Source organism: Crocuta crocuta, unplaced genomic scaffold, assembly GCF_008692635.1.
Source record: "Crocuta crocuta isolate KB4526 unplaced genomic scaffold, BGI_CrCroc_1.0 scaffold27, whole genome shotgun sequence".
Taxonomy (NCBI): Eukaryota; Metazoa; Chordata; class Mammalia; order Carnivora; family Hyaenidae; genus Crocuta; species Crocuta crocuta.
In genome coordinates this window covers 7,028,846-7,039,429 of record NW_027532250.1, presented here as the reverse complement: position 1 = coordinate 7,039,429, position 10,584 = coordinate 7,028,846, and the positions used below count along the sequence as shown (strand labels likewise).

The window sequence follows — 10,584 nt, the reverse complement described above, 5'->3', positions numbered from 1 at the left end:
CCTGACAGTGGGGGGGGGGCGGGGGGTCATCCCTTAGCGTGCTTAGGCGTGTTTTCATAATCCCACTTTACAGATGAGAAAACCGGGTCACACAGCTGATGGGACGTGCTCTTGGTGACATGGCGGTTAAGGGGCAGTGCTTGAACTCCAGCTTCAGGTGTGCATGTGGCCCATCCAAACCCCAAGGGAAGTTCATCTGTTTAAATGAGACCCTTAGGTGCCGATAGCAGTAATCACGAATGAGTCAATGACCCTTGCAATTTCAAAACTGCAGTTTTCACGTTCTGGCTCATGGGGACTTTCTGCAACAGTCTCAGTGTTAGCACCGGAACAAACAGCTAAAAGAAGAATGCAACGTGGGGGACTCAAGGCCAATGTCCACATGTTTACATAAGTCCCTATAAATCCTATACTAGTGATATTTGTGAGCACAACCTTCAAGGGCAAGGTCAACATATGTCCCTGGCTCTGCTGTGTGTCCTGAGGAAGTCCTTTCATCCCCCTGAGTACCAGCTTCCTCAATTCTCAAGTGATACTAAGACCTACCTCATAGGGTCGTTGGGAGAATTCTGTAAGGCTCTGTGTATCAGATGTTCAGTGTCGCGATGTGGTAGCTTTTCCTATGGCTGCTCTAACAAACCCGCCCAGATTTTGTGGCCTAAAGCAACATAGAGTTCTTATCTTCTAGTTCTGGATGTCTGAAGTCCAAACAGTGGGTCTTCTGGAGCTCAAGTCCATGTGTTGGCAGAACTGCATTCCTTCTAGAGGCTCTCAGGGTGAATCTGTCCCCTTGCTTTTTCCATCTACTACAGACCAGCTGAATTGCTTGGCTCATGGCACACCTTCCATCTTCAAAGCCAATAGCATGGCGTCTTCTTCTCTAATACTAGTGAATATTAAAATAGAAAAATCTTAATTACATATGTATTTATTTTATATTTACATGTACTTATTTATATATTGCTTTGGCTGTTAACTGATGCATGACACACCACCCCAAGACTCAGTGGCTTAAAAACAACAATTAATGGTCACTCACAGTTCTGTGGGTCGATGGGGCTCAGCTGAGTGGTTCTCACTTGGGTTTTCTCCTCCAGCTGCAGACTGACAGAAACTGGGGTTGATGCTATCTTGACTGGGACTGGACATCCAGGGTGGGGTCTCAGTGCTCTCTCACTGGAGTAGGCCTGGACTTCCTCCATGGTGGCTCAGGGCTACATGAGACAGGAAGCCCAGAAATGGCCCAGCATCTGTTTTATTGGTCAAAACAGATGCAAGGTTTAGTCCAGTCCAGATTCAAAGGGGCAGAAAACTAGACCCCATATCTCAAGGGAAGAACTTGATAATAGCCATCTTTGACGTCAAGTTAATGTATGTCTTACTCTTCCTCTACCCACCCCTCCCCCATACCATCCCAGGAGGTTACACGCTATCCCCCTTCCCCCTCTCATTCTGGGATGTCTCCCTCTTCTTCTTTGAGGGGAATACCACTGGGGAAGTGAATCGCACTTCTGTGGGTTTCCAGATAAGACATGAAACTTGCCCCCTCCAGCAGCATCAAAAGTTCAAGATTCTTCGAGAAATTGGGGTGGGCTTTTTTGCTTTGTTTTGCTTGTTTAACATCCCTTCCCACTTCCTGTCCCAGGATCCCAATCTTCCTGTGGGGGAACTAGTGGTCAACCACGGTGGGGGGGCTTGCACTCTATTAGCCTATGAATGGGTAAGTGACCTGGGCCACCAAAACAAACAAACAAAAAACCAAAAAAGCTCTCTCCGAAATTTTAATCTCAAATGGAGCCACAGAAAAATTCGGAAAAAAAGTTTGCAATGGACACTGTAGGTGACTCCCCACCAGGTATTCTACCCCAGGTGCAGGGAGGGCCTGATTAGTCTCTCTAGAGGTTACCCCCAGCCTCCGCACCGCTGACATTTGGAACAGGCCATTTTTCGTAGAGTGTGAAGAAGGGGAGAGGCTGCTCCGGGCCTCATAGGGTATCTGTCTGCATCCCTGGCTCCCACCCATGAGAGGCCACTAACACTACCCAAAAATGTGTCCCCACAGTGCCAAATGTCCTCTGGGGGCCAAGAATCACCCCGTGTGTCTCTTCCTGATGACTGGCTCGGGGGTGAACAGGCCCCTACCCGTTGGGCCCCCAAGACACCTGGATAAAGTTCCTGGCTGAAATGCTTCCTGACTCCTAGGAGAGAGCCTGGGGAGCCATTTTCTCTCTTTCTTCCCTTCCTGGAGGTTAGTAATATTATAGCCTTGTTACTACTGGCACCCCCCTTTGTAGATGCAGAAGGAATGAGCTTTCAAAGGAAGTTAATATGTGGATGGTAGAGGGAGGGAAGAAAGAGAACATGGGTTCTCAAGTACATTCTTGAACCTCTGAATTGACCAGCCCTGGAATTGCCCCACCTACCAACTTCCTTTCTGCTCGAGCCAGTCTGAGTTGAGTTTTCTATTCCTTGCAGCCAAAACATCCTAAGTGACACATCCTCAGAGAAGAGAACACTAGCCAGTTTAGGCAACTGAAGACCCCCCACCCCCCGCCCCAGGGCATCCTGTTTCCAATCCTTTCCAAACTTGCTTCAGGAGCTTTCCCTCCAGAAAGTTCTTTGTCTCTTTCTATTTCTATAAAGTGCCTTGCGTCCTCCTAACAAGTTCCTCATCTGTTCCTGTTGCCAGAACCAATGTCGTGATTTGTAGTGGGAGAATTCTATGACCTCAGTTGACTAATTCCAGCCCCAACTGCCCCACCCCCTTCCCGGCCACCATACCACCACCATGGAGCTACCTTGAAACCTGTTTGCTGAGTATGACTGACTCTCCTCAAAATTCACACATTTCTTGAGGCCTACAAGAAAGACTGAGCCTCATGTGATCAGGTCAACGGGCAAATCAACACAGAAAACAGTCTGGTAAGTTCTAAAGACCCACTGCACAGCAGGGGTCATGCCAAAGGCAGCCCAGTGAAGTCACTCCAGTGCACCCTGAAGACTGCTAGATCCAGCAGGGGCTGAGAACTGGGTTACAGGGCAGAGAGAAGGGCAGGATTCCAGGGTCAGAGAGCCCTTGGCTACACCGCCACCCCAGCCTGTGGAAGGAGTTGCTTTGCCCTGCGAGCGTCAGCTGCCTCATCTGTCAAAGGGGTGTTATTGTATTAGCTTGTCAGGGTTGACGTGCCTGCTCACTGAGATGACACACGTCAGACCGGTTTAGTGATGTGTCCCAACTCGTTGATGGAACTATGAAATCGTTTTCTTTTTATAATAACTACTACCAAATATTCTTTGTTGAGACCTCCCTTTCCCCTCTGGGTTTCAATACCAATCATCGAGTAGTGGTAGTATTAGCAGTAGAGACCGGAGTAGAGGTAACAAAGGCTCTCCCAGTGTGCTCCCTAGCCACCAGGCTCTGCCCGAAACCCCTTGGGTAGGTGAGCTCAGTAGATCCTCAAAATGACCCATGTTATTCCCATTTTAGAGAAACAGAGAAACAAGAAGTTAGGTAATTTGCCCCGAATCATGCAGCTCTCTTGGGGTGGGTTTCCTTAACCTACCCCTCTGCAATTCCATAACTCGTCAGGCTCTTATGGTTCAATTCAGCTTTTAAAACTCAAAACGCCTCAAGGCACCTGCGTGTCTCCATTGGTTAGGCGTCTGACTCTTGATTTCGACTCAGGTCATGATCTCACGGTTCGTGAGTTCAAGCCCTACGTTGGGCTCTGTGCTGATAGCACAGAGCCTCCTTGGGACTCTCTCTCTCTCTCTCTCTCTCTCTCTCTCTTTGCCCTTCCCCTGCTTGCGGTTGCTCCATCTTTCTCTCTCAAAAGAAATAAGTAAACTTAAGAAAAGTCAGAATGCCTCAAATTAAACTACTAGTCTCCACAAGTGAGCCACAACTACCCCCAGCACAGATGGATATCATGGTCATGAAGTTGAGCGAAAGAAGGCAGAAATGAAAGTGTGTCCACTGGGTGATTCCATTTACGTGAAGTTCAAAAACAGGCAAAACGAATCCACAGTGTTAGATGTCAGGATCATAGTAGTCCTTGGGCAGGGGAAGGACCGAGAAGGGGGACTTGGTGGCTTCCTAGGGGGTCTGGCAGAGTTCTGTATCTTAGTCTGGATGCTGGCTGTATGACTATATCCAGTTTGTGGAAATTCTTTCAGCTGTGTACTTACAACACATTTATTCTTCTGCAGATGTGTTAATTTCAACAAGAAGTACTTGAAATAATTTCCATCTCAGATTCAATTCAGAGTTCTTTTTACACCCTCCCTCCCTTCCGCCACTCAGTTCAAGCTAGACTCACAGCTCTAGGGACTTGGAACTGGGGGCCAGGTAGGAAGGGATGTCACCTGAAGAAAGGTGGCCGTCCCTAACTGCTGGATGGGTATGTAAAGAGCCTGGAACAAAACGGATATCATTGGGGCCCCTAGATGGAAACCTAATATTTTTGACATCTTGAGGTTTGGGGAGTCATAGTTGGTCAAAGAAGTCACTTCTATTTGAGGCCTTTCTGTTAGACAAAAGGAAAAGCCAAAGTGTCCTGTCTCAGGCCAAGTGCCTCCAAAAGCCAACTCGGAGGCAAGGATTTGAACGCAGCTAACTTAGTTAAGAGGCGATCTCAGGGGGCCCTGGGTCGGGAGTGGGGAAATGCGATGGGGGAGGGAAGGGACATTCAGGGGCAGGTTTGCTTCTGTGGGCAAGTGGGGTTCCTCCCGTGGGGGGGGCCGCTAGGAGAATTTGCATGGCTTGCCTCTGAGTGGCCCCGCCTGAGGACCAAGGAGCTCGGGTACTTATTCACCGGCTTCCACTTGTCACTGGCTGAGGGCTGCTTCTGAAGGCTGGCACTCCTGGCCAGACCCGAAGGTGAGCTGAGCCCACTCCTGTGGCCAGAGAAGGCTTTCAGCCAGAGAGCCGCAGGCGTGAGCACTGTGCGCTGAGTGAACACCTAGCCCCACACTTCCGTGCAGAAAATAAACCCTGGCCGGCTGAAGCATCAGTCAGATCGAGTGTTTTTTGCAGCAGAAAGCATCCCACACGGGCATGTGAAGAGCAAGGGGGAGCTGGAGAGGAGACTGAAGCAACAGTTTGGAGCAGGAAGAGGCAGTGACAGCAAGAGTTCGAGAACTTTGTATTTGGATTTCTAGAAAGCACCAGGGAGCAAGCTGACTTCGTTTCCAGCTGCCTCATAAGATGCAAATCAGGCCACACTGATTGGTTCTTTTTTAAAATTCTCTTTAATTTTTGTATGTTTTTTTTTTGAGAGAGAGAGACAGAACGTGAGCAGGGGAGGGGCAGAGAGAGAGAGGGAGACACAGGAATCCAAAGCAGGCTCCAGGCTCTGAGCTGGGAGCACAGACCCCGACGCGGGGCTTGAACCCACGAACTGTGAGATCGTGACCTGAGCTGCAGTCAGACACTTCACTGACTGAGCCACCCAGGCGCCCCCACACCGGTTGGTTCTTAAAGGGAAGAATGACCCCCTCTCAAGGGTGAAGAATTTGGAAACAGTAAAGTTTGATAGAGAAGGAGAGAAAGAGTCAGAGACCTGGAGAGAGACAGACAGACAGTGTGAGGTGGGGAGGGGCTGAGGTAGGGGGAGATGGAGGTAGAGAGGAAGAGGCGGAGAACTCAAGCCTCGTGAAAACACCCCCACTAAAAAAACGTTAACAGTGAGCCTCATAAGTGGGAAGACAAAGAAGTAAGTGTTCTTGCCTTCACATGTGCTTTCCAAGATTTCTTCATTAAATGTGTATTACTTTTGTGATTAGAGGAAGAATTGGCGGGGGAAAAAAAGAAAAAGAATTGAAAAAAAAATAAAAAATGCCCCACCTCCAGTGCTATTACAGCTCTGAGTGGAGAGAGAATGCCTGCTCTGGGCTGCTTCTATCTTTACTTCCATGTTTCCGGAAGGGACTTAACTTCTCTCCTTCCTCTCTTTTTTCCCTTTTTTTGAGAAGTCTTGGGTCAGAGCCGGCTCAGGGCTGAACAAGAGCTGAGGTTGACCGTGGGTGGGTTAAAGGGATTTTAAGGAGAGGATTAGAAGCTGCTTTGCAAGGAGACTTGGATTAACTTTTTCTTCCCGGCTCTATTTCTGCAAGAACTGGCTTGTCCTACATCAGCGTAGGAGGACAGTGGGGAGGGAGGTGGGATCGGCTCTGCTTAGGGAGGTGATAAACCTTGGGTTTAGATGATTCATTCTTTCACGTATTCACTCAACAAGCATTCGGGGAGCACCTCCTCTTGCCCAGGTCCTGAGCTACCCTGGAGATGTGCCAGGATGAATACCATGCCTGCGGGGGCTCCTAGTCGCCTGGGAGAGACACTGGGGGGCCTCATAGAACCAATACTAGACGATTGATCCGTCCCCCAAGTAGAAGTTTCGCGAAGGCTGAAGTTCTGCTTTTACTCCATCCAGATACAGAGCTCGCTCCCGAAATGAAGAAGTAAGGAATGGCGGCGAGGTTCTTATTCAGGACAGTGGTGACTAGGTGACACAGGTGGTTTCCAAGGGATTTTGATTTCCAAAGAAACTGGTGCTCTGGACAAGGAATGTGGCTAAACTCGAGACCCATAGGGCTGGAGGGAGGTGGAGACAGGAGACAAAGGCAGTGGATCAGTTAGTGTGTTTGGCGCTGCGAGTAACAAAAAAGCCAACCCCAAGTGCCTTCAACAACAAAGAAACTTAGGGTCTTTACAAAGAAGTCTCGAGCTGGGTGGTCCTAGGTATAGTTCAGTAACCCAACGGTGTTGCCAGGATCCAGGTGCTGACTATCTCTAGGCTCCTCCAGCCTTAGCCTGGCAAAGAAGAGGCTCACTTCCTCCCATCCATCTCTCTTACAGGAGGGAGCAACCCTTCCCGGAAGCCCTTGGGCCGACTTTGTCTCCCATCCCATTGGCTGAAATGGAATCCTATGTCCATGCTCTGACTGCAAAGGTGGCTTGTGAAAGGAACATCTTACTTTTTCAGCCTCTGTTATAACAGGTGGGCTCTGTCAATCAGGGAAAAAAGGGAAAGGGAAGGATGGGTAGATAGGCAACCAAAAGTATCTGGCCACAGCCCAGGTGAGGCCAGCTTCACAGCATCAACAGGGGTTGGGTGCTGTTGATAACTCCAGCCGTCCCCCAAATTTCTAGCTTCCCCTTTAATTCCTAAGTAACAATGGGACCCCGTGACTATAAGAAGACCAAACTTTTATCAGGTTCATTCTGCAGGATATTCCTCATTATCTCTGGCGGGATGCTCGCATGCCCCACAGACCATCCTCGATGCTGCTTGGCAACCGTAGTGAGGCCCTCCCTCAGGACTTCTACTGCCCGTGTCTGCCATTTGTTAGCTGCCTGCACCAGGATGCTGCTCCTGTCCCCACACCATCTCGAGCTGGTGGCAGTATGCAGCTCTCTTCCTTAACAGACCCCAAGGTCATGGCTGGGTTAGTTAGAATATAGGTTCAATTACGCTAACTGAGACCACCACTAACAGTGGCTTAAACAAAGAAGTTCATGTCTAACAGTCAGAATGATGAGCGGCACCTGGGTGGCTCTGTCAGTTAAACGTTCGACTTCCACTCAGGTCATGATCTCCTGGTTCATGAGTTCAAGCCATGTGGCAGGCTCTATGCTGACAGCTCAGAGCCTGGAGCCTGTTTTGGATTCTGTCTTCCTCTCTCTCTCTTCCCCTGTCCCACTCACCTCTGTTTCTCTCTCTCTCTCTCTCAAAAATAAACATAAAAAATTTTTTTTTTAATTTCTGAGAGAGAGAGAGAGAGACAGTGTGAGCAGGGGAGGATCAGAGAGAGGGAGACACAGAATCTGAAACAGGCTCCAGGCTCTAAGCTCTGAGCTAGCCACCAGCACAGAGCCCGACGTGGGGCTCGAACCCACAAACTGTGAGTTCATGACCTGAGCTGAAGTCGGACACAACCGACTGAGCCACCCAGGCGCCCCCAAAAAATTTTTTAAAAAAAAAGAATGATGCCTGTAAGCAACCAGGATGATCAAACCGATGCCCATCAGCTGAGTATCAGCCCTTTTTACTGTCTTTCTCATGTAACAATCTGTGTGTGATCAGTTTGGGGATGACAGGGCAGCCCCACAGAGTCAGGGGCCAGACTCCTATCTTGTTCGTTCCTTTCTGTTGCATGATTGCCCTGGAATGCCCACTATGTCCACCTTCCAGGCCCCAGGATGGAGGAAAAATGTGAAAGAACTTCCCCTGCCACCCACCCCCAGCACCTCCTGAGTGTGATTTAGAAGTGGATCACAACAGGGGAGCCTGGGTGGCTCAGTCGGTTAAGTATCTGACTTCCGTTCAGGTTATGATCTCATGGTTTGTGTGGTCAAGCCCCACGTTGGGCTCTGTGCTGGCAGCTCAGAGCCTGGAGCCTGCTTCAGGTTCTGTGTCTCCCTCTCTCTCTGTCCCTCCCCTGTTCACACTCTGTGTGTGTCTCTCTCTCTCAAAAATAAATAAATATTTAAAAATATTATTTAAAAAAAAAGAAGCGGATCACTTCCACCCATGTCCCATTGGCCAGCATGTAGTCACATGGGATATCTAGCTGCAAGGGAAGCTGGGAAATGTCATCTTTTGCTGGGCAGCCATTTGCCCGGCTACAATCCTATTTCTATAAAAGAAGAGGAGATATAATATTGGTGACAACTGATATCTGACCCAAAAGCTAAGGCGAGCTCATAGCAGGGAACGAAATTTTATCGAAGCCTCGGAGATATCAGATGGGTGCTGCAATGCAGAAAAGGAACCCACAAAATGAGATTGTAAACAAGTAGCTCCTGCAGCCCATGTACTTGCTTGGTTGCATGATTGCTTTCCCTCCTACAGCCTTGACCTCCCTTCTCTCCAGCCTGCCATCATGTTGTGGGAGCCAGCCTACCTCTCAGAGAGAGAGGTTTCCGGACCCTTTCTCTCTAGAGTTTTAGAACCCTCCTCTTCCTCACCTAACCCCAGATACAGCCGATGGGGAGAGCTCCATCCACTGTGTGGTCTCCCACAGCCCAGGTGAGGCCAGCTTCAGCGTTTGTAAGCACATTCCCCCTGGTCTGGGTCCCTCTGCATTCGGTCACTCCAAGTGTGGGTCCACTCCAGCTGTCTCCCTCCAGCACAAGGGGAAGAAAAGTTGGGCCGTCTCTTCCCTCTCTGCATAGTCAGGTCTCAAACGGAAGGCTATTCCATCTTCAATTACAAAAACTACTAGAGCAAAAACCTGATCAAAAAGACACACATCTCTCCCAAGGATTCCCAGAACATTTTTTTTAAATGTTTTATTTATTTCTAGGAGAGAGAGAGACAGACAGACAGACAGCGTGAGCAGGGGAGGGTCAGAGAGAGAGGGAGTCACAGACTCTGAAACAGGCTCCAGGCTCTGAGCTGGCAGTCAGCACAGAGCCCGACGCGGGGCTCGAACCCACGAACCACGAGATCATGACCTAAGCGAAAGTCGGATGCTTAACCGACTAAGCCACCCAGGCACCCCTTCCCAGAACATTTTTATCTAAATGTAAGCTTAGAGCTTAATTCCTTTTCTCTAAAAGGCTGCTGTCTTTAGACTGACTCAACTCATTATGCCAGTGCTGCTGTGTGACAGTGGACAGGTTACATAACCACTCTGTTTCCTCATCTTAAAATGAGGTTAATGACAGTCCCTCTCACAGGGTTGCTGGGAAGATCTAGAGAGATGATGGAGGTAAAGTACTAGCTTAGCATAAAGCCTGGCCTATAGTTAACGCCCAATACATGTAGCTATCCTAATTTCTGTTACTAAACAATAGTATGCAGTCCAATATGGGGGATCTGCATCTGAATAATGTTACTGTCTGAGGACTTCCCCCAAGTGCAGTGGTTCCTCCCAGAATAGGACAAAGACCATTTTCATTTTCAAAGACAGAAACTGCTTCTATCCCACATCAAGAATTTGAAAATCTAGACCTCGCTCCCAGGACTAGCTCCATAATTTGGGGGCCCAGTGCAAAATGAATACACAGGGTCCCTTGTCCAAAAATTGTTAGGAAGTTCAAAATCTTCATACGGATGTACACAGATTGCACACACACCCGCGAAGCTGGCCCTGCTCACTTCCACTGGCGGGACAAAAATCAGAGACGGAAGACAGCACGTTACCATGCTATGAAAACATCTAGAAGCCCGTGGCAGCCTGCTTTTTCCAGTCAGCAACACAGTCCTCACAGCAACAACCAAGTTCATTCAGTCCTTGCTGTGAACTGGAGACCCGGCTGGCCCCGTTTCGTGTGACTGTTACATCCCTGCCTTCACGGCAAAGGCAGAAGACCAAGGATCACAGAGGACAAGGAACTTGTCCAAGGCCACACAAGCCCAGGTCAGCGGATTCCAGGCGACCCTCTGTCCAGAACCACTGTGTGCCTTCCGGCCACCTCCAACCCTCTAAGCTGGAGAGTGGGGTCTCTGTAAATCCTCTCGGACTCCTCCGCTGAAAGCACAGGGCCTGGCCCATTTCCATCCTTGGGCCTAACTTCCCTCCTGAAACCTTCCCCCTTGCCTCTGACCCTCCTTTCTCAGAACACATGTGATCCTCTCT

General features: G+C 49.2%; 2 long non-coding RNA genes across 2 annotated transcripts in view; both read left to right on the top strand.

The window, feature by feature from the left end:
• LOC144243319 (uncharacterized) overlaps window positions 1-916 on the top strand; it is a 1,826-nt gene extending 910 nt beyond the window's left edge. The window contains exons 2-3 of the long non-coding RNA XR_013338607.1: window positions 74-157; window positions 689-916. This is a non-coding gene — a long non-coding RNA (uncharacterized LOC144243319). The remainder of the gene's footprint in view (window positions 1-73; window positions 158-688) is intronic.
• A 1,788-nt stretch (window positions 917-2,704) lies between these two features.
• LOC144243276 (uncharacterized) overlaps window positions 2,705-10,584 on the top strand; it is a 9,546-nt gene continuing 1,666 nt past the window's right edge. Inside the window, exons 1-2 of the long non-coding RNA XR_013338599.1 lie at window positions 2,705-2,922; window positions 6,857-6,998. This is a non-coding gene — a long non-coding RNA (uncharacterized LOC144243276). The remainder of the gene's footprint in view (window positions 2,923-6,856; window positions 6,999-10,584) is intronic.